Raw genomic sequence first — 24,841 nt, 5'->3', positions numbered from 1 at the left:
GACAAACAGCCTGGCCCTGCAGCCATTGTTTTAAATGCCTGGGCCACTCTAGGACCCACTCCCAGCTGATCCACCCGGTCCACCAGTGCCAAGCACCCCAGGTGGCTCTGCACACACAGTCCTCTCAGTCTTTAGAACTTTTCTCAAGCATAGCATCCTCCGGCTCCTCCAGGCTCCTCCCTGAAGAATCAGTTCCTCCCGGCCTCAGGGGGCAGAGACCCTCTAGTAGGCACCTCTACAATCGCGGTCACCAGGCACAGAGATCTCAGAATCCCACCCTGCTTCTCAGTGACGTGAGAAGGGGTGCCGGAACTACATTATATCTTTTTATTTATTTATTTATTTATATAACAAAATTTGTCATTTTAGCCATTTTTAAGGTCCAATCAGTGCTCTTAATTACATTCACAATGTTGTACAGCTGTAACTGCTATAGATTTCCAAAATTTTTCTTCACCCCAGAAAGAAACTGCACCCATTAAGCAATTCACTCCCAATCCACCCTCCCACACCCAGCTGCTGGTAACCACTAATCTACTTTCTGTCTCTATGAATCTGCTTATTCTAGATATTTCCTTTAAGTGGAATCGTATATCTGTCCTTTTGTGTCTGTTTTATTTAACTTAGCATATCGTTTTCAAGGTTTATCTGTGTTGTAGCATGTATCAGAACTTCATGGCTTTCTACAGCTGAATAACATGCCATTGCACAAACGTGCCATATCTCGTTTATCCATTCATCTGTTGATGGACACTTGGGTTGCTTCCACCTTTTGGCTGTTTGCAAGTAATGCTGCTATGAACATTGGTGTACATGTATGTGTGCGAGTCCCTGTTTTTAATTCTTTGGGAATAACCTAGAAGTGGGATTGCCAGGTCATATGGTAATTCTATTTTTAACTTTCTGAGGAACTGCCAAACTGTTTTCCACAGCGGCTACATTTTACACTCCCATTAGCAGAGCACGAGGGTTCCAGGAGTGGAATAAACTGAAGTTTGACAGCATTTTATAGGCTGCAGAACAGCCCTCCATTCTTCCTAGCTACACACTCAAAACCATCACTTGCTAACGCAGGAAAAGCAACAATCTAACTTTTGAACCAGGTCCTTTGAAAGCTTAATTTAATGTGGCTCAACAAATTAGGGGTAGTTATTGCCATTTTACTGGTTTAAAACCTAGTGTGCAAATCAAGCATTTGAGGCAAAAGCAGCAAGTTCTTTGGCTTGTTTAAGCAGGAAACTGCAGACTTACCTTTGGCACACGGTTACAAGAGCTGACTGGCAAAATGCAGAACTCTTCAAAAAGGTTAATTTTTCAGCTGATTACACCTTTTGCGTTACAAAGGTGCAGGAATTCTCAAAAAGTTCTCAAATCCAACTCAAATCTCAGAAGAGATTATGATCTTGAAAATAAGTTGTACAAAAGGAACATATGAAATCTAAAAAGAAATAGAAAGATCCATATATTAGCAACAGATATGCTTTTCTGATTTTAAGTAATCACTCTCAAACAACTGGTTATTTGCATGACGTTTTTAATTTACCCTAGAAAAAAGTTGCTTTGTCTATACACAGCTCTACTGAAACAAAACTTCTCTCATCCTTCCACACCTTCCATCCCTCATGTCAGCTCTGAAGCAGAGGTCAGAGAGAAATCGATCACACGTTTTACGAACGGCAGGTGGAGGGCGAGATGGGAGGGAGGGGACAGCCAATAATAATCGGGTCGATAACCAAGGGACATAATTTCCCCAGTTCCTTCCATCCCTCCTCCTCCTGACACTTCCCACCCACATCCTTCAAGGCCTGCCAAAGGCAAAAGGGAGCTTGCCAAATGGAAAGAAAGCAAGTTTGGGAGCTCAATGAGGGAGGAAGGTTGCAAAGAGCATGGATATTATTTAGGAACCCACTCCTCCCACGGAATCTCTAAAGACATGAAATTGCTGCTACGGACTTGCAAAGCCACCACGTGGATGCATGGCACTGTGCCAAAAAGAGCCAGTGGCAGGAGAGTGGAGAAGAGCATTTCAGAACTATTAGGAAGTCAGGATGAGGGAAACCTGGCAGATGACCTGCCCTCTCTCCCTGTTTGCTGCTGCATTATATTTGCTGCTGCATTATATTTGCTACATTTAGGTAGACATTTTTGGTCTCCAAATAATATTTCAGAAGAGATCCTGAAGCACTTGATGGACTAAGAGTGAGTTCACTGACATCTTGAATTACATTTCAAACCCAGAGGGGACCTGTCTTGACAGTTCACTCAGTGAAGATCTATTAATTCATCACTGCCTTTATGTGACCCAAAATCTTAAATACCACACAGGAAAAAACTTGAATTCTGTTTTAGTCAAATAGAGAAAGATAATTAAGTAGACTATTACAAAAACGTTACAAGGCAAGTTCATAAATTTTGATTAAAAAATTAATTCCTCTTTATGCATTCTCTAGCACTATTTTAAAGGCTGAGTGGTTTTGTTTTTTTTTTTTTTTTTTAAATATATTTATTTATCACAAGAAAAAATAATGACCAAAAGCAACGAGAATACTAGATTTGGGCCAAGGTTTAAATGTATACCAGGAAGATGACACTCTTCTCTCTACTAAATGTTTACAATAAAATGACAGTTTCTCTCGAAGAGGAGTTATTGGCAAGGTCTTGGCCAAGGATTCTTATTTCTCATTCCTGACACGGTGACCTTACATATGCCACTTACTGAAGAAAGCCAACTAAATACACAGCAATGTGCTGAGTAGCCATGCCCCCGAATGCCACCTCTGTATTGCTCTTTTCAGGTATTTTAGACATCATTTATATGTCTAAAATTGCAATTGAAAGGTTAATTTGCCTGGAATCAGAATTCCCTAGGCCAATGCTAGTGGGATTTGTGCGGCTGTTTGGGTTGTCTAAATATGGACCTCCTTCTGTACGTACTTGTTCTCCGTAGGAAGTACTGTTTGATCCTCCTGATAACCTTTGAAGATAGATGTTAATACCCTAATTTACAGATGAGTTAACATTCTCATGGGGGTTAAAGGTTAAAAGTAATAAGCTGCCACCAGAGTCTCTTCTAAGCAAGAGGGTAGAAAAACAGTTCATGACACTTATCAACTAGCCCAAAGCAAAAGAATAATGCATTGGATTTGGCACCCAAGTTTTCTGATACTCAGTGTGCCAGTTTGAATGTATTATGCCCCCCATAATGCCATTGTCTTTGATGCAATCTTGTGTGGGCAGGCGTATTAGTGTTTATTGGACTGTAGTTCTTGGAGTGTTTCCATGGCACTGCGACCCACCCAACTGTGGGTGATAACTGCGATTGGATAATTTCCATGGAGATGTGGCCCCACCCATTCAGCGTGGGCCTTGATTAGTTTACTAGAGCACTGTATAAGCTCAGACAGAAGGAGCGAGCTTGCTACAGCCAAGAGGGACACTTTGAAGAATGCCCAGGAGCTAAGAGAGGAGCTGCAGTTTGCAGACACATTTTGGAGATGGCTTTTGAAAGCAGACTTTTGCTCCGGAGAAGCTAAGAGAGGACAAAGCCCCCAGAGCAACTAAGAGGGACATTCTGAAGAGAAGCTGCAGCTGAGACAGACATTTTGAAGACGGCCATTGGAAGCTGATGTAGATGTTTTGGAGAATGCCGTTCTGAAACGCTACCTAGGAACAAGCAGATGCCAGCCACGTGCCTTCCCAGCTAACAGAGGTTTTCCGGATGCCAAGGGGCCTTTCTCCAGTGAAGGTGCCCGATTGTTGACACCTTACCTTAGACACATTACGGACTTAAGACTGTAACTTTGTAACCAAATAAACCCCCTTTATAAAAGGCAATCCATTTCTGGTGTTTTGCATAACGGCAGCATTAGCAAACTGGAACACTCAGTGTAGTAGGCAATCTGCAGCACACCACCTCTGAGCTGAGTCAGTGAAGGAATAAACAGATGGAAGAGAGCAGGATTTGAATTAATGGACCAGCTGCAATGAAAGCGATGGCCATTCTAAATCAATTTAAAAGTGCCAGTGGCCATCTGGGATGCAAGTGTGAAAATGAAGGCTGCAGTGGTTTCCTTGAGAAAAAGCATTTCACTGGCAAACTGTCAATACACTAAGCATGTACCTTAAATAAAACAGAACTATAGTGATCAAAACTGCTTTCTTCATGGGTTTAAATGAAATATGCCCTCTGCCTATTCAACATGGGGTTATTCGCTTACTTAAAACATCTTTAAGGATGAGTATTTCAAACCAGGTCATGATCACAACCTGCGATCTAAAACTACATCGAGAAAGCATAGACTAGTGCAAAACACCAGCATCAAACTGCAAGATAAACACTAGCAGACACAAGGTCACTGGGACTGTAAGCAGCCCTCACTGAAGAATTCATTCCAGGATTTTCTACACAGCTGCTTCAAGCAGATGTGAACATATGAAACGAGTGTGTGTCTTCCTTTAAAAACCTTTCATCATCAGCCCAGCACAGGTGCATCTCCCTTTAGAAATAAAAAAAGGGAGAGAGGGAGGGCTGATGGGAAGGAATAAACACTATCACCAAATGTACCTCCCTCTCTGCTTCAATTTGGACCCTTAATAATAACAAAATTTTACCACTGCAAAATCCAAAGGATTATCAGAATTCTCTAACACTGAGATTTTGTTTTTCTCTGCTATGGTTTGAAAAACCCAGAGCTTTTCGTAGTCTTTCCAGAGGCACTTAGATGGCAATGCTCGCTTCAACGCTGAGAGCCGGCTCTGGGCTTGCACTGTTCAGCACTAGCCCAGGTAACGCTACCTGTCCTGGGTGCAGAATCCGGTCTCAGGACACCTCCACACAAGCTGACCCGGTGTGTGTGTAATTCCCAGTGCCTGGCACAGGGCTGGGCAGAGTGCCTTCTGGGTGGTAATGGGACACTTCCTTCAAATCTTAACGTCCAGTGTTGCCTTTCATGGCAAATGAGATTTACTCAAGCCATTAAGAGTTGAAGAGGATTACCTGCTCTATCCTGCCGCCAGTCCGAGGCCATGTGCCTTGTGGACACACTTGCTCTATCTGCTTTAGAGTTGGCCTGCTTGTCCAGATGACTAAAATCACCAGGTGGCTCATTTTCAGAAAGCTCAGGTAATACTCCCTTTACTAAAACCTCTCCTCCCTGATTAACAGAAATACAGCAATGGGCCAGGAGAAGAATTAACAGGTACTGGTCCAAGTTAGTGCACTGCTGCTTTACATTCACTTCAGCCTCAAGTGGCAGCACTTGATCGCCAGTGGCGAGGTGGGCACGGCTACCATACTGGACAGCTGAGTCAAAGCCGTTACCTGATCAGCTTGACACAGAGACCTAGGGTTGATTAGTTGATCATGGGGTACATAGAAGAGAATAAACAGCAGTCTACTAAATTCTTACTTGCTCTGTTTAAGCAGGAGAGTTCTGGGGTCAGGTGAAGAGCAGTCTAATTGGAATCACTGAAACAAAGAGTCACAACCCCCCCATCAATTCCCAGACTTGAGCCAGTTTACAAACCCAGAATCCCTAGAATGAATGGGAGACTGGGGCTTTGGGGAAGAACCCACAATACCAAAAATTTATACAATTAACCTTTCTCCCAGTCTTCCCCAAAGGCCTGTTACCAGGGTGACTGTGCACTAGGGAAAAGGAAGTGGTCAGACATTTCCGGGATTACTGGACATGGGCTCTGAACTGACGCTAATTCCAGGAGACCCAAACCTCACTGTGGCCCACCAGTCAGAGCAGGGGCTTGTGGAGATCAGGTAATCAATGGATTTCAGCTCATATCTGTCTCACAGTGGGTCCCCAAACCCATCCTGTGGCTATTTCCCCAGTGCTGGAAAATGCCTAATTGGAATTCACATACTTGGCAGCTGGCAGAATCCCAAATCCTGTTTCTCAGCTCAGGAACCACATCTCCAGAGGCTGTGCATGCTGCCTGATGTCACACAAGCTGGCGGGTGGCAGGGCAGAATCTGGACCCAGGGTCCTCTGATTTTAAATCCCAGCTGTGCTTTTTCTCACAGAGATAACTTCTAAAGGGCTAGAACCTTGAGCTGCCATCTGTGGGGAGTGCCTGGTTTCCGTGGTAGGTGGGCTCCAACCATTCAAATCAGGGGGGGACAGCGTTATCCTGTGTCAAAGACGACAGCCCAGGAATGCACAAACAGCCTGAATCTTCAAAGGCACTGTTTCTCTTAGATGTTAATGCAGCAAAAAAAAGAGAACTGTGGAATAACACTCTCTGACTAGGTTCAGTGACGTTCACAGTCTAAAGAGCCACAGGTCCTATAGGTGTGCATCATAACCAACCTTATATGCATAGAAAACACACCAGCACAACTGCCCCAGGCCCTAAGTTTGTAGACAGAAGCTAGACAAGTATCTTCCTTTTGTTTTGTTTTTTTTTAAAAAAGCATACTAGTCTAGGCTCTGTCCTCTCTCATTCCTCATTTTGCTGTAACCGTCTCCTCCCCGCTCCTCTCCCGGCCGTGCAATGCCTCTCTCCAGACCCAATGCACACAGCAGTGGCCGAGTGACTCTCCAGCTTGGAACAAATGTGGACTGGCCAGTGCCTGACCCAGAACAGCGTGGGTCCGGGGCTGCCGTCTGAGCTCTGGCAGAGCCTCGCTGTGTTTACTTCCTACTGAACTACTCGGTGAGAAACTTCATTCATGTGGGAAAATGCTCGTCTCCAACACTGAACAAAGCAACACAAAAGTCTGTCTGAAAGGCTGGACTGAAGTCCACCCCTGATCCCCACATGGTCTGAAACTGAGCCCCTTAGAAATGCCTGTCGACCACAAACTCAAGGCTTCCCAGGGATTTTCTTAAACATCTCCCACCACCCAGCACACAGCAGTTCCCAGTCAGGGGTCAGAGAGCACAGAAGTCCATGAGCTAGCTTCGAAATTTCACAAAGTCCCACTGAAAATAGGATTTTTACCCAGGGCAAAGCTGTCCTGAGTAGGAAAAATGTGAAGTTTTTCTGCATTGGGCTGGAATTCCATCAATTCCAAATTTTAACACTGGTTATCAAGTTGATGAGAAGTTGATTAATAAAAATGGGGAAAAAACAGTGCTCATTTCTAATTCTCCAGCCTCAGGGAGACATTACATGTGGCCGAGGTGGGTGTCTGGGGAGAAGGATACCCGGTTCCAGAATAGTGAAGACTTCCGTTTTCAAGGATTCCAGAACTGAGAAAAGAACAAACTGCGACAGCGGCTCAGTCCTATCCAGTGAGAAGCAGAATACGGGCTAGAGTAAGCGGAGAACCTGGCTCACTCGGCCCACCCTCAGCGTCCCGAGTGGCTGTGCCGGTTCCCTCATCCGGAACCCCACGGGCACAACCGGGATCCTCTCAACTCCTTAATTCTGCACCTCTAAGGTGCATGGGAATGGACTTCAGAATTACTAAAAACTGACAATGTCAGAAATTCATTAAAGTTTATCTAAAATAACGTGACAGGGAAGTCACAATATGAATCTTCATTTTACAGTCTGCTGCCTAAAAATAACATAGGAATCCGATCGGTTAACACTATTTTCCCTAACTTAACACTAGCCTCTAAATACAATGGTATCCCATCTGCCAAAAAGTGTGTGAAGTGTTTCTCTAACAGTTTTCAGAATCAGAAAAACAGTCCTGCTCTGTAAATCATGACGCTATAACTAGACAAATTACATATAACATTTTTTAAAGGCTCAAATAGCATTATTTATTAAGCATCCATAAGAGTTAAGAGGTTGTCCATGTAGTTACAACACCAGTTAAAAACATGCTGGCAAAAATAAACCTAAATATTAAAATGCACTACTGAATAAAAGCCGTACAAACCCCCTTTGGGGGAGTGGGCATGGGGGAGGAAAAAAAAAACCCCACAAAATTCTTATCTAAGATCATTTAGGCAAGCCATGCGACCCAAAAGGTTTCCTGTAAATATGCATTTGTGTAAAGCATTATTTTCATTATTTTGTCTAAACTCTTGTCCCTTACCTTTTGGGGACGAAGAACTGAAAAAGAAAGAGGAAAACTGTAAGAAGGGTCAGGATAAACAGGAGTGGGGGCAAGGGTTAGCTCGGAGGGCAAGCCCTGCTCCTGGCACCGTGGAAAGCACATCCCGTTTGTCTCTCCTTCCTCCTCCTCTCCCTCCCTGTCTTCACCATCTCTTCCTCCTCCCTCTCTCACATGCAAACACACACACACCCACACACCCACACACACACACACCACAGATTTCTTTTTTTAAACGAAATCTTGAAAAAACGGACTGGAAGGCAAGCTATTGTCAACAGTGGTTATAACTAATAAACTCGGGGAGTGCATCTGGGGGCGGAAGGTGTTATTTTATTTTACCTTCAATTTTCATCCATTTCTGTAATTTTTTTTTTTTTTTACAGCTATGTTTTACTTTTGCGATTAAGAATCAAAGCGTTTAGACAAAGGACCGTCCTCTTTTCCCATTTCTCGTCACTGCACCAGTCTGCTGGGCACAGGCAGTGTGCTGCTCTCCCGGGCACGCCCCCCATCCCACCACCCATCCCGACTGCCCATCCCGACCGCCCCCCTCGCCCCCTCCTCTCTACTTGTCCTAGCATCCTCTCTGATTCCACTACCAAAACACCTCCAGACTCGCCTCCCTGACTCAGGCCAGAGGGTCCTCAAAAATGCCAATCTCACGTCCGTGTCCTGCTAAAACCCTTCACTGACTCCTGAGGCAAGCTGCTCAAGCAGCAGACAAGCCCTTCATGGCTTGCCCTGCTACCATCCAGCGCCCAAATGCAAGCCCAGCGCTACCCACCGCCTCTGGGTGGGAAAGCCTCTTCCTTCTTTGCCTGGCCCTCTCCGCCTCATTTTTGAGATCTCGGTCCCAACACCCCCTCTGCTTCCCGCAGTGCTCTGTGGGTGGGGTGAAATCCTATCCTCTTTCACGTCTCCGTTCAAAAGTCTCCTCTTCTGGGAAGACTTCCTGAATTAGTCTAGGTTCACTTAAACCCTTTTTCTTCTGGGTTGGTTCCTTTAGCACGTTATAGCACTCATTACACCACAAGATGCAATACCTGTCTCTTTTACCAGACTGTAAACCCATGATTTATCACCACCATATACACAGGCACTAGGAAACTGAGAAACATTTCCTGAATGAATATGAATGAACGGAGGGAATCAGTGACAAAACCAAACAATACACCTCTCCAGCCTCCTTCCTGTGAGCACAAGAAAAAAAACGATCCTCCAATTTTCAAACACCTATTCATTCTTTTTTTTGTTTGTTTTTTTTTTCTTAACTTTCCCTTCTTTTTTAAATCAACTGTATGAAAAAAAAGTTAAAAAGAAAACAAACATACAATAAAAGAACATTTCAAAGAGACCATAACAAGGGAGTAAGAAAAAGACAACTAACCTAAGATAACTGCTTAACTTCCAACATGTTCCTACTTTACCCCAAGAAAGTTACCTAATATAGCAACATTTCTGTGAACTTGCTCCTACTATATCCATCAGAAATTAACAGACCATAGTCATTCCTGGGCATCCCCAGAACGTTAAATAGCTTATCTGTTCTTCTTGGATTATTGTTCCCCCTTCCTTAAATGCTCTCTATTGCTAGTTCCCCTACATTCTACATTATAAGCCATTTGTTTTACATTTTTCAAAGTTCACATTAGTGGTAGCATATAATATTTCTCTTTTTGTGCCTGGCTTATTTCACTCAGCATTATGTCTTCAAGGTTCATCCATGTTGTCATATGTTTCACGAGATTGTTCCTTCTTACTGCCGTGTAGTATTCCATCGTGTGTATATTCCACATTTTATTTATCCACTCATCTGTTGAAGGACATTTGGGTTGTTTCCATCTTTTGGCAATTGTGAATAATGCTGCTATGAACATTGGCGTGCAGATACCTGTTCGTGTCACTGCTTTCTGATCTTCCGGGTATATACCGAGAAGTGCAATCGCTGGATCGAATGGTAACTCTATATCTAGTTTTCTAAGGAACTGCCAGACTGACTTCCAGAGTGGCTGAACCATTATACAGTCCCACCAACAGTGAATAAGAGTTCCAATTTCTCCACATCCCCTCCAGCATTTGTAGTTTCCTGTTTGTTTAATGGCAGCCATTCTAACCGGTGTTAGATGGTATCTCATTGTGGTCTTAATTTGCATCTCTCTAATAGCTAGTGAAGCTGAACATTTTTTCATGTGTTTCTTGGCCATTTGTAATTCCTCTTCAGAGAACTGTCTTTTCATATCTTTTGCCCATTTTATAATTGGGCCGACTGTACTATTGTCATTGAGTTGTAGGATTTCTTTATATATGCAAGATATCAGTCTTTTGTCAGATACATGGTTTCCAAAAATTTTTTCCCATTCAGTTGGCTGCCTCTTTACCTTTTTGAGAAATTCCTTTGAGGTGCAGAAACTTCTAAGCTTGAGGAGTTCCCATTTGTCTATTTTCTCTTTTGTTGCTTGTGCTTTGGGTGTAAAGTCTAGGAAGTGGCCACCTAATACAAGGTCTTGAAGATGTTTTCCTACATTATCTTCTAGGAGTTTTATGGTACTTTCTTTTATATTGAGATCTTTGGTCCATTTTGAGTTAATTTTTGTGTAGGGGGTGAGGTAGGGGTCCTCTTTCATTCTTTTGGATATGGATATCCAACTCTCCCAGCCCCATTTGTTGAAAAGACCATTATGACTCAGTTCAGTGACTTTGGGGGCCTTATCAAAGATCAGTCGGCCATAGATCTGAGGGTCTATCTCCGAATTCTCAATTCGATTCCATTGATCTATATGTCTATCTTTGTGCCAGTACCATGCTGTTTTGGTAACTGTGGCTTTATAATAAGCTTCAAAGTCAGGGAGTGTAAGTCCTCCCACTTCGTTTTTCTTTTTTAGAGTGTCTTTAGCAATTCGAGGCATCTTCCCTTCCCAAATAAATTTGATAACTAGCTTTTCCAAGTCTGCAAAGTAGGTTGTTGGAAATTTGATTGGGATTGCATTGAATCTGTAGATGAGTTTGGGTAGAATTGACATCTTAATGACATTTAGTCTTCCTATCCATGAACATGGAATATTTTTCCATCTTTTAAGGTCCCCTTCTATTTCTTTTAGTAGAGTTATGTAGTTTTCTTTGTATAGGTCTTTTACATCTTTGCTTAAGTTTATTCCTAGGTACTTGATTTTTTTAGTTGCTATTGAAAATGGTATCTTTTTCTTGAGTGTTTCTTCGGTTTGTTCATTTCTAGCATATAGAAACATTACTGACTTATGTGCATTAACCTTGTATCCCGCTACTTTGCTAAATTTGTTTATTAGCTCTAGTAGCTGTATCGTCGATTTCTCAGGGTTTTCTAGATATAAGATCATATCATCTGCAAACAATGACAGTTTTACTTCTTCTTTTCCAATTTGGATGCCTTTTATTTCTTTGTCTTGCCGGATTGCCCTGGCTAGCACTTCCAGCACAATGTTGAATAACAGTGGTGACAGCGGGCATCCTTGTCTTGTTCCTGATCTTAGAGGGAAGGCTTTCAGTCTCTCACCATTGAGTACTATGCTGGCTGTGGGTTTTTCATATATGCTCTTTATCATGTTGAGGAAGTTTCCTTCAATTCCTACCTTTTGAAGTGTTTTTATCAAAAAGGGATGTTGGATTTTGTCAAATGCTTTTTCAGCATCTATTGAGATGATCAATTGATTTTTCCCTTTTGACTTGTTAATCTGTTGTAATACATTGATTGATTTTCTTATGTTGAACCATCCTTGCATGCCTGGAATAAACCCCACTTGGTCATGGTGTATGATTTTTTTAATGTGTCTTTGGATTCGACTTGCAAGTATTTTGTTGAGGATTTTTGCATCTATATTCATTAGGGAGATCGGCCGGTAGTTTTCCTTTTTTGTAGCATCTTTGCCTGGTTTTGGTATTAGATTGATGTTAGCTTCATAAAATGAGTTAGGTAGTGTTCCATTTTCTTCAATGTTTTGAAAGAGTTTGAGTAAGATTGGTGTCAGTTCTTTCTGGAAAGTTTGGTAGAATTCCCCTGTGAAGCCATCTGGCCCTGGGCATTTATTTGTGGGAAGATTTTTGATGACTGATTGGATCTCTTTGCTTGTGATGGGTTGGTTGAGGTCTTCTATTTCTTCTCTGGTCAGTCTAGGTTGTTCATATGTTTCCAGGAAATTGTCCATTTCCTCTACATTATCCAGTTTGTTGCCATACAGTTGTTCATAGTATCCTCTTATAATTTTTTTAATTTCTTCAGGATCTGCAGTTATGTCACCTTTTTCATTCATTATTTTGTTTATATGGGTCTTCTCTCTTTTTGATTTTGTCAGTCTAGCTAGGGGCTTGTCAATCTTGTTGATCTTCTCAAAGACCCAACTTTTGGTGATATTTATCCTCTCTATTGTTTTTTTGTTCTCTATGTCATTTATTTCTGCTTTAATCCTTGTTATTTCTTTTCTTGTACTTGGTTTAGGATTGGTTTGCTGTTCATTTTCTAGCTTCTTCAGTTGATCCATTAGTTCTTTGATTTTGGCTCTTTCTTCCTTTTTAATATATGCGTTTAGTGCTATAAATTTCCCCCTTAGCACTGCTTTTGCTGCATCCCATAGGTTTTGGTATGTAGTGTTCTCATTTTCATTCGTCTCTGTATATTTAGCAATTTCTCTTGCTATTTCTTCTTTAACCCATTGATTGTTTAGGAGTGTGTTGTTTAACCTCCAGGTATTTGTGAATTTTCTAAGTCTCTGATGGTTATTGACTTCTAATTGTATTCCATTGTGGTCAGAGAGTGTGCTTTGAATAATTTCAATCTTTTTAAATTTATTGAGGCTTGTTTTATGTCCCAGCATATGATCTATTCTGGAGAAAGTTCCATGAGCACTAGAAAAGTATGTGTATCCTGGTGATTTGGGATGTAATGTCCTGTATATGTCTGTTAAATCTAATTCATTTATCAGATTGTTTAGCTTTTCAATTTCCTTATTGGTCTTCTGTCTGGTTGATCTATCTATAGGAGAGAGTGATGTGTTGAAGTCTCCCACAATTATTGTGGAAACATCAATTGCTTCCTTTAGTTTTGCCAGTGTTTCTCTCATGTATTTTGTGGCACCTTGGTTGGGTGCATAGACATTTACGATTGTTATTTCTTCTTGCTGAATTGCCCCTTTTATTAGTATGTAGTGGCCTTCTTTGTCTCTCAAAACATCCCTGCATTTGAAGTCTATTTTATCTGAGATTAATATTGCTACACCTGCTTTCTTTTGGCTGTAGCTTGCATGAAATATTTTTTTCCATCCTTTCACTTTCAGTTTGTGTCCCTGTGTCTAAGATGAGTCTCTTGTATGCAACATATTGATGGTTCATTTTTTTTGATCCATTCTGCGAATCTGTATCTTTTAATTGGGGAGTTTAATCCATTTACATTCAACGTTATAACCGTGAAGGCATTTCTTGAATCAGCCATCTTATCCTTTGGTTTATGTTTGTCATATTTTTCCCCTCTGTCTATTAATATCCTTTATTGTACCCATACCGAATCTCTTTAGTACTGAACCTTTCTCCAAGTCTCTCTGTCCTTTCTTGGTTTCTCTGTCTGTAGGGCTCCCTTTAGTATCTCCAGTAGGGCAGGTCTCTTGTTAGCAAATTCTCTCAGCATTTGTTTGTCTGTGAAAAATTTAAGCTCTCCCTCAAATTTGAAGGAGAGCTTTGCTGGATAAAGTATTCTTGGCTGGAAATTTTTCTCACTCAGAATTTTAAATATATCGTGCCACTGCCTTCTCGCCTCCATGGTGGCTGCTGAGTAGTCACTACTTAGTCTTATGCTGTTTCCTTTGTATGTGGTGAATTGCTTTTCTCTTGCTGCTTTCAGAACTTGCTCCTTCTCTTCTGTGTTTGATAGTGTGATCAGTATATGTCTCAGAGTGGGTTTATTTGGATTTATTCTATTTGGAGTTCGCTGAGCATTTATGATTTGTGTATTTATGTTGTTTAGAAGATTTGGGAAGTTTTCCCCAACAATTTCTTTGAATACTCTTCCTAGACCTTTACCCTTTACTTCCCCTTCTGGGACACCAATGAGTCTTATATTCGGACGTTTCATATTATCTATCATATCCCTGAGGTCCATTTCGATTTTTTCAATTTTTTTCCCCATTCTTTCTTTTATGCTTTCATTTTCCATTCTGTCATCTTCCAGGTCACTGATTCGTTGTTCAACTTCCTCTAGTCTTGTACTATGAGTGTCCAGAATCTTTTTAATTTGGTCAACAGTTTCTTTAATTTCCATAAGATCATCCATTTTTTTATTTAGTCTTGCAATGTCTTCTTTATGCTCTTCTAGGGTCTTCTTGATTTCCTTTATCTCCCGTACTATGGTCTCATTGTTCATCTTTAGTTCTTTGAGTAGTTGCTCTGGGTGCTGTGTCTCTTCTGGTCTTTTGATTTGGGTGCTTGGGTTTGGGTTATCCATATCGTCTGGTTTTTTCATATGCTTTAATAATTTTCTGTTGTTTTTGGCCTCGTGGCATTTGCTGAACTTGATAGGGTTCTTTTAGGATTTGTAGACCAATTGAAGTCCTTATCTCTAATTTATCAGATCTACAGCTTCGTGGAGTACACTTTCTCTAACTAACCAGCAGGTGGCGTCCACGAGCCACCTGTTCTCCACAAGCCAGTTCTCCCCTGCTTAGCCTTTTTGGTGAGTGGGGGAGTGAGTCTTGTGGGGTCCAATTGGTGTACCAAGCTTGCGTGTGTAGTTGGTGTTGCCTGCCCTGTATATGGGGTGTGTTTCTGGGCAGTCAGGGAGGGGGGGATGGCTCTAACAATCAAATCTCCCTGGTGATCCTAGAGTTTTAAAGCTGCTGCAATAGTCTAATCCTTCAGTTCAGTCCTGCCACAGTTTGTCTCTGCCACTGACCCACAAGTCCTTGGTATTGGCGTATGGCTCCAGAGACTTGCAAGTGGGCCCCTCTTCCAGGCCGTGCACCCCGGGTCCTCTGTTGAGGGATGACTGTGCTATGTCACAGGTGAGTGCCGTCCCCCCAGGGCAGTTCTGGGCTGCTGGGCTGTGTAGGGAGGCTCCCAGTCTGCTGAAATGATGGCTGAATGGGGCTTTGTTAATTCACACTGCTCTACCTTCCCAACTCTGGGACAATCAGCTGAGGTTGCAGGGAAGGCTAATGTCCACGCCCAGTTTTGTGGTGTGTGCCTGTTATTTGAAGCACTTCCGTCACACTGGGTTGTCTGGGGCAGTTCTGGGCTATGGGGCTGGCGATGGGCAGGAGTGTTTCCTGTCCACCAGGATGATGGCTGTGAGCGGACACCCCCCTTTTCTTGGGAAGTTGTGGTGTTTAGTGAATTTTCTCAGCCACTGGATTATTGCGTTTTGTCTCAGAGCTCTCCTAGTTCTGCTCTTGACTTGACCTTCCCAAATAGTAAGTCTTTGAAGCGTTCTGTATTGGCTTCTTAGAGTAATTGTTGTAGAAAAAGAAAAAAGGATTAAAAAAAAAAAAAAAAAAGAAAAAATAAAAAAAACGGGCCCTCCTCAGAGATCTAATGGGTTATTGAATTGCTAAGAGACAAACAACCAGGGCCATTAAGGAAAGGTCCACAGGGCAGAGAGATCAGCTTTTCTTCGGGATTTGCATATGCGCCTCAGGGCCCTTCCCCTTTCTATGTTCACCAGAACTCCAAAAATCCTCCGCTTTTATTTTGGAGTTTTTCGTGTTGTTTTTTTTCTATGCCTGTCTCCTCTCTGCTGGGCTGGCTGCTCTCAGATTCTCTGGTGTCTGGTCTCAGTCTATCTATGGTTGGATTTTGGATCAGTAGAATGAGTTTCCGATAAGGGCTGCCACTGCACTTCTCCCTTCTCCTTCCCGGAGCTGACAGCCCCTCCTCCCACGGGACTGAGCCTGGCAGGGAGGGGCGCGGGTCCCCTGGCCGCAAAAACTTACAGATTTCGCTGATCTCAGCAGTTCCACGTTTTCATGAGTGTTGTATGAAGTATGCCCAAAGTCAGATTGCTCTGTGGTGTCCAGTCCACGCAGTTCCTGGCTTTCTACCTACTTTCCTGGAGGAGTAACTAAAACATACAGCTCACCAGTCTGCCATCTTGCCCCGCCTCACCTATTCATTCTTAAAAGCCCAGTTTAAATATTGCCACTTCCGGGAACACACTCACGATGCTCTTACACACACGTCTTACCTTCCCCTGCTTTGCAGGGCCCACTGTAGATTCATCGTATTGTAACAAAATCATGGGGGTGGTTTTTTTTTTTTTTTTGCATCCTAAGTATATGCAAAAATAGAAAAGATATACAGTGCATCCACCCGGACTTTTTCATCCAAACTCAACAATCATGGACAGACAGCCAAACCCTCCCTATCCCAGTGGGTCTTACTGATGATTTTAAAGAACACATCCCACACAAAAGATTATTTTATCTGTAAACACTTCAGTGCATATCATCAAAAGAAAAGACAGCTCCAGTGTCACACCTAAAATAATTGTTAATTCCTTAGTATAAATCTAGAACAGGTATCTAATGTTCCAAACTTCCCAATCATTTCACAAATGCCTTTTTATAGTTGGTTTACTTGAATCGGGATCCAAACAATGTCCACAAATTACAATTTGTCGTATGTCTCTTAAGTCACTTTTAATTTATTTTATATTCCCTCTAGTCATTAACTGGTGGAAGAAACTAGGTCACTTGTCCTGAAGAATTTCCAGCATTCTGTACATTGTGGGTTTAGTCTCGTGGATGTCGTTTTACGTGCTCCCCATCCCTGGTATTTCCAGCAAATTAGAGCTGAAGACTGGTCAGACGGAGGCTTGGCAGTGGGAAACAGCCCAATTAACCAGTGATGAGTAAATAAAAAAAAAAAACAAGAAATGAGAGGCGCCCATGGGTCACAGACCCCAGCCCTCTTATTTATCCATTTCTGCCACTCCCATCTTCAAGTGGGGTGATTCACCGCTACGGCAGTGGGTCGGTAGTGGGTCGGCTGGGAAGGGATCAACACCTTCCACTTCTTGGGTCCTTCCCCTTATTTTCCCTTATTTTGCCCCCAGCACACTACTCTACTTATCCTATCCAACTGGGAAAAAGTATATGAAATTGTAGGCCAAAAATTATAAAATAACCTAAGCACTGAAGGCCGCTTTGCTCCCTGTTTAAGGAAATGGTTTTTACAAGCAACCCTCTCCGGGGGCACATGGGCTCTCTGCAGAGGCTGGCGGCCTGTGGGTGCGGCTCCCCATCGGGGAGACATTCCGACAGCACCCCACAAAAGCGGCACTTCATGCCCCAAAACTACCTACTGAGAAAACACAACGCCACCTCATACTTAGTTGCATGGTACCAAAGAATTTTTTTTCTATAAATGAAGATTTGTGCTTGCTTTTTCTATAAAGAACACTTCTATTATATACAAATATTGCCCCATAGCCCAGGACTAATCAAATCAAACCTAGAAACCTTTATTTCCTTGTCCTTCAAGTACAGCGCTTGCACGTTATTTTAGAACCACATATTAATTTTAGAGAGAAGAACACTAAATCTGCTAAGCCTGCTTTCACGAGTGTGTGCACCACAGGACAGAGGCATCTGGCGAGCTTGGTCTGGCCAGGGCCTGGGTTCTAATTAACTTAGGATGAAGCAGCTGCATCCCCAGGTGCACAGGCTATAAGGATGGATTCGGATTTCAGAGTTCCCGGAACTCAAGGCATTACTCAGACTCTACCTGTGTTGCAGATGGCATCCAGGTAGCCTCCTGAGAAATCAGAACGGGATTCGTAACACGATGGAGTTGGAATTTTTGTAGCAATTTGACAAGTATGGGTGGAAAAAAAAGGACTGAGAATCCTTATCTGCGAAGTCCCTGGCAGGACAGAGAACAAGGAAACTGGAGGAGAAAGGTTGAGAAAGATTTTTATAAATTACTGGTAACTCTTTAAATCTTGAGAAGCCACCTACAGAATGGATTTACGTCTTTCTAAGAAACTGTGAAAAAAGAATTTCACAGCATATTATCTTCTTCCACCTTTAGTAAGTACTGAATCAATTTGATTTGTTTCCCCCATTTTTAGGTGGGAGTGACATTCATATAGATAATACAGCATTCCATAAAGGGACCCCATAAAATTCCATAAAATGTAGACTATAAAGGGAATTAAGTAAATTAAAATTTTCCATTTAAAAGGCTAAAAGTCCTAAAAATTCGACTTAATAGAGAACAAATTTATGATCTGTGCTACATTATTCCAACTGAACAGAAATTTTAGTATCACTGTATTAAGTGTATTTAATTATTTTTAAATATTCCTAAAATGCTAACAGTGTTTTCACACACATTTTCCCCAAATGCCAGACCCTTTCATAATCTGTTCCTTTGTATTTGCTATTTATCTCCCTCCACCCCTTACTGAGAATGTCTTTCCCCCATCCAGCTCCCCAAAACTCTACTGTCCAGCTACACCCAACTGACCTTTTCAGGACTGAACTCACACGTTTCCTCTTCTGGGAGGCTGTCCTCCATTCCCGTGGAAATCACCATGTTATCATATCTTAATCTCTCCATTCACATGACTGTGCAGACAGGGAAAGAACCCTTGACTTTTTCATGTCCTGGTCTCTATATGGGGTGGCCTGCAGAAAGCTCTTAATAAAATGACTTTTACCAGACATACATCATTCAATAAACTCTTGCTTCCTTAATTCGATCTGTAGGATGTGTTGTCATTGCTCAAAATCCTGCAGCAATTAGTGCCATAAAGGCCTGGATTCTCCCAAATTTCCATCCAAGAGGCCCCAATTCCATTACCCAACTTGGCCTCTGAGCCAGACATGGTCATTAAGACGGAGCCTTGAGCATAAATAATAATATAATGGCGAAGAAACCAAATGATGATTCTGCTTACAAACCATACTTCTTAATTATTTCATCCTTTAAATTTGCTTTTCACTCTTTTTCTGGAATATTTCATTTATTAAATAAATTAGCAAAGAGCAGTTAGAAGGACTGTATCAAGAAGTACTTCCAAGTTCTAAAACTCAAAAACATATATATGTCTTCCTACATGACAGCTGTCCAATTAAATGCCCTCCATAAAGCCATTCAAATACTGTGTCTGGGCTGAAATCCAATTAAGTCATTTCTGTCTGAATATCCCCAAAGAACCGCCTGCTGAGCTCGAAGTGGAAATAATCATAAATGCCAGATTAGCTGTGTGAGCACTTCCAAAGCTGAAACCAGACAAGAGCCGGAAAATCCACATGCCCGGCCTTTTAACTGGCACAAAGAAAAGAAAAGGCATTTTGGTGACCATCTGGCACAAAGTCAAAACCCACTTCCTTGTCCAACCAGACCCCTCAGATAATCCTCATCTGGTGTGAGCCTCAGAGGAAAGCACTGGTCCATTCATTTAGACATATTATGAAATGATAAACTTGGGCTCCGCGATGCAATTCTGTGCACTGAAGGAACAGGGCAAAGAAGGGATTTCAGGTATTCTCTGCTTTAAATACTTCACGAGTCACAATTTACTCCATTAACTCCTTATACGGTACAGTCAATAAATCCTGACGTTCACGACTGCCTCTGTGCATACGATTTGTCCCATAAAAATGTGCAACCAAAGCCAAAATCTCATTGAGAGACTGAGACTGGATATACTCAAGTACTGAGTTAACTTATTCCACTGCTCTTCGACGTCTGCCCTGCAGTCCATTATCTGGATTTACAACTCTGCAAAGTACAGCGTACTTTCAAGTCTCCGACAGTAGTTGAAGCCACCAACGTTCCAACCACGCAGTCTCGAAATGGAAAGGGGTCCTGCATGTCTATTCATTCCAAACAGACCCCCCCCCCCTCCCCGAGATCTGAATTAGAACTGTGGTTTGTAAAAACTCCGTAGTGGCTATGATGCCCAGTTCCAGTTAAGAACCACTACTGTAGAGAAAAGAATAGAAAATGAACAAGAAAGGCCTATGTAAGAATCCCTTATTCTCCGGGCCCTCATAATTTGAATACAGGGCTGTCTTAAAGACGACCAGCCCAGGGACTGAAGTTTTGCTCTGCCTCTGCATATGATGCAAAGGAGGCAAGGGCTTGCTTTGTTTGAAACTAGATGCAAATTCCAGGCCCACATCTTACTGTGTGATTTTGAGGCTGCTACTTAACCTAGGAGACTAGGTTTCCTTGGAGACAGTATCAGTCACCTTGTTGGTAAAATTAAATGGAAGACACACTTATTCAATGAAAATGTATCACACATCTGCTATGTGTAAACACTATGCATAAACCAAATTAGGAGACAGAACAGTAGTGCTTCTTTTATTTGTTAGCAGAAAATTACCTGTAAGAAAAACATGAGTTAAACTTTTAAGTAACTTTTAAGAGATGTGTGCTATCCAAAATATCTGCCAATATTTGCTTTGCAATTCAAAACCTCTGAGACAAGCAAAATGTTGATATTAATTCAATAGTTTTAGATAAAAACAATTATGATACAGTAGAAAGTGGGTCTAATCTCACTATCCAAGACCAACTTTCTTAGAAATATAGTGTCTCTCAGATACTCGTCTCCAGGCAAAACCTTCCTAATAGGAAAAATTACAGCAAGGTTTCCTAAACCTCACCATCCCAATACTGCTCTCTCTTCTGGGTAGACTTCAAGGTCATCCGTTCAACAAATATTTATTGAGCACATACTGTTAACCAGCACTATGATGGGTGCTAGAAACACGAGGCAAGCATCCTGTATTCACAATGCAACTGAAACACACAATTGGATGGTAAGTGCTCAAACAGGGGAATGCAGGATGTTTATCAATTCTGTCTGTGACACAGATTGAGACATTACCAAATTTCTGTGTCTTACAGAAAACGAAGTGTGCCTGGGCCTGCATGACCTTTTCCGGCAGCATCTTAGCTGCACCGTAGGACCCAGTCTCCCCTACACGTCATTTGGGCAAGGGACTTTTGAATGGAAGGACATGTGTGCTTCACTAATCTTCCCATCCAACATCATCGTGTCCACTTCAGTCCATCATCCCGGCTTCTCGAGAGTTTTAAATTCTGACTCAGTCACGGGTGATCCCTGCTGTTCCATCTCTTCATCATCTGCAAATCCGAGACGGCTGCTGAACAAATCACAGCTCAGGCCAGTACCCTTCTGAGCCCTTCCTCAAGGAAGTGTCAAACCAGCAGATGACAGATCTGGGTGTGGCCGTGCAACCAGCGACCAATCCGCAGAGCCGCCCTACTCGGGGGGTGGGGCCACGGCCTGATGTCGTGAATGAGCACTGGCTCTGGACCCAGTCTGTACCTGCAGTGATCCTAGTTAAATGGAGATTCATTACCCACAGGAACTTAACAGCCAGTAACCTTTGTTACCGATAGCCTTCTCCATTCAAATAATCCATAAAAATATTTTGTTTTAAATCCAAACTACTCAGATCTTTGGGGAACTTCGCTATACCTATCTGACAACATAAAGATCAAGCATTTTTTAACCTGTTGTTTTTACTCTCTAAACCAGTCCCCAACTCTAAGTCTACTTTTTAAAAAAATTGAGATATAATTCACATTCCATGAAAGTCAACATTTTAAAAGTATACAATTCAGTGGTTTTATTTATTTTTAAAAACTAGACTTGGGTGGATAGAAGGAGGGAGAAAACAAGAAGGAAAAAAATGACACTGGTAATCCAGCGGTTAGTCACGCTGAGAATGGTTCTGGGTAACGCACACAAGGAGCCGCTACCTCGTCTTTGGCGAGGCCATCCGTGCACTCGGGAAGGAGGAAGGCTTCCCTGGAGGTATGTTTTTGTTTTTGTTTTAATCATGCATTACTCTTTCAAATACAACAACATAACAGTAAATAGAAAAAAACAAATCTTACAACAAGCTAACATCACCTCCTACTCCTTTCACAGAACTTTAAATCCTAAAGATACTTATGTTCAAAAACATCTAGAGGTAGGAGAACACTGGCTCTGAAATAGATGGCTTGAAACTGTAAATTAATGAAAATGCAGTTATAATTTCATTCACCTGAGAAATGAACTAATCTGATTAGTGTGGCTGGTTGTCCTTCCATCAGACCTTACATAGGGTGAATGAATCGCTTAAAAATCTGCTTTAGTGCCAGTAGCTTAAGAAGTTCTGAGACCATAAATTAGTAAGTTGAGTGCACACCAGAGAGTGAAGAGCTTTTCAGAGCCAAATTTACAAACTGGTTTTCTATTCTAGAAACATCTTGTTTCTACAGGAAGGCAAAAGCTGGCAGGATTTGGCACCTTCGGGCGCTTTCTTTCACGGACGATGGTTACAAAAGACTTGGTCTCTGCTTACTAAGCGTAACCGAGGTGATATCATAACGAATCTCGGCCTGGTTAGGAGCCGCAGCAAATCCAATTACCTGTTAATTCACTGTTACTATATTCCTCTCCCTGCAAGATGAGGACACACACACGATTCTCCTTCAGTCCTGAAGCCCCTCTAGGGAAACACAACCCAGTAAAATGCTGCCCAAGCATCAGCTTCCCCTGTGCATGTGTGCAACTATCTAAGAGTATCTGCATGTGCGAGTATCTAAGAGTATCTGTGTGTGCAAGTATCTATCTTTTCATAGAAAGACCTGAAAACAATTTTTGCCTTTGCACTGTTGAATATGGAACTGCACTGCCGATAGTCCCTGTGACTGCAAGTTCAATACTCTCATAACATGGAAATACCACAAACTGTTTATCTCTGCTCAGAAAAGAAAAATCAGTCCAGCCTCCAGAACCCCTTCAATGTTTAAGAGATCCACCACAAAAAAAGCAGCACAAGGGCTGAAACAGGCTGAAACGGGGGCAAGTACTTCCCCAAATCCTGAATTTGACAAGGTAGAAATGCTTATAAATCAACGTAAACTTTTCTTTTTTGGGGGGTGGGACGTTGTGCTGGGAAAAAAAGCATTGGTGTCAAAGGCCTAAAAATTAGGATAGCACATTTTTATGTCTTAGGGATATAAAGTTAAAATTAAAAAGGGATTTTGATGACTGAATTAATTTTTGAAAGATGACTCTTGTAACCATCATCCTAACATACTTTTCACCCCACTAGGGACAGTTAACCAACTACAAAAAGTACTGAAGCATATAAATGTTTTATAAAATTTATTCTATAAAAACAACTCCTAAGAGGGCTATCAAGCCTGTAAACTGTCACTGTTAATGTCTATAACTATTTCAAATATATATATTTCCTTTCTATGGAATCAAATTTCTATTGCACTCACTTGTGTCATGCTGATTAATTTGTTCCTAATTCATTTAATTCAACTGACAGAAGTATGGGGCGGTACCAGGAGGAAAAAAAAACAGAAAAGAACAGTGAAGTCAGTAACTTCTGGAATAATATAAAACTATTTGGATACTCTTCTTCGTTACCTACTGCAAAAGGGAAACTAAGATCTGAAGCCACCGAGCCCCCAGCGTGGAAGGCCAGTTTTCTATGTCACAGGCTCACGGTTCCAAGCCCCTTCTCTGCAAACGGTCAAGCACAACGAAGTACATGGCGAATACCCCATTAGATCCCTTTCTACAAGAAAAGAAGCATGTCCACACGTTGCATATGCAACTCTTAAATCTACAATGAAGCTAAATTATTCACTCCTCTCTTGAGCTGAAACTCAGTATTTCATAAGAATCTAAAGGGAAGCAACAGAAAGTAGAGAGATAAGAAAAATATATATTAACCACCAGAGTTATCCTTTATTCCATCAGTGACAAAATAACTACATAAGATTAGCAAAGCTGTCAACCTTCCCGACTGTTATCTACATTCACGTGTGCCTCTGGAATAATCATCTCTCATAAATGGATATTTAAAAATCAACCTTGAAATTATAGTGCCTCCAACGCATCAAATTTCAACTTCAATCACTTTAAACCATCCAGCTGGCATTCCACGCGTATGTACCTAATGAGGAATCCTGTTTTCCTGAGACCTGTAATAAAGCAGAATTTGCTTTCCAATACTTGGTTGCACATGTGACTTATGTAAACTACAACAGAGGTTTCAACTACTGAATTATATTTCTCTTTACATATCTGATGCATCACATACCATCGATGTTCTAATGTCTTTATTTTAAATGATTTATCTTTTCATAAAGTCTTAGGTGTGAAATATCTAGTTTTACTGAAAAGACTTGGAGGAGAGGGAGGAAGAAGAGGGGAAAAAAGGAGGGAGGAGAAAGAAGAGGGAGAGAGGGGGAGGGCGGCAAATGGGGGCTACGGGGGAGAACATAAGCCTCACGTGCCTGGTTTAACCTGACCAGGTTTCTCACCAGTTGCACGTGGCCACTTTGGGCTGGATAATTCTTTGCTGTGGGGCTTTCCCACCCCATGCAGTGCAGGATGACAGCCGCCCCTCCCACCCCCAGGGGTGACCATCAGATATGACTCCCGACATTGCCCAATATGCCCTGAGGGGTAAAATCACCCCTGGTTGAGAACCGCAGAACCAGAATGCACAGCAAAAATTTTAAAAAAGAATCTTCTTGCATTTTCTAACTATTTTGGAATATAAGTATTTGGTGGCAGTTGCTATAATCACCCCCTCCCAAAATAAATGAAAAAAAAAACAGGCACATTTGATTTAATTCAATGTCATGATTAACTAAATTATATATATTATATAATAAGAACACAGTCTTTAAACTATAGTTTATTAAAGCTGTACAGTCATGGTTGGGGAAAGTGAGTATAGAGTATTTTTTGTTTAAGAAAAGGTAAGATTAAAATAAATATATAAATATATGTCT

General features: G+C 41.7%; 1 protein-coding gene across 3 annotated transcripts in view; it reads right to left on the bottom strand.

Moving 5' to 3' along the window:
• NCK2 (NCK adaptor protein 2) overlaps positions 1–24,841 on the bottom strand; it is a 130,014-nt gene that overhangs the window by 57,139 nt on the left and 48,034 nt on the right. For all 3 annotated transcript variants that reach the window (XM_037806939.1, XM_037806940.1, XM_037806938.1), the window contains exon 2: positions 1,252–1,438. The gene's annotated coding sequence lies outside the window, so the exon portion shown is untranslated. The remainder of the gene's footprint in view (positions 1–1,251; positions 1,439–24,841) is intronic.

The sequence above is a fragment of the Choloepus didactylus genome, chromosome 17, assembly GCF_015220235.1.
Source record: "Choloepus didactylus isolate mChoDid1 chromosome 17, mChoDid1.pri, whole genome shotgun sequence".
Lineage (NCBI taxonomy): Eukaryota > Metazoa > Chordata > Mammalia > Pilosa > Megalonychidae > Choloepus > Choloepus didactylus.
The sequence above is the reverse complement of the archived record's forward strand: the minus strand, read 5'-3'. Positions and strand labels throughout refer to the sequence as shown.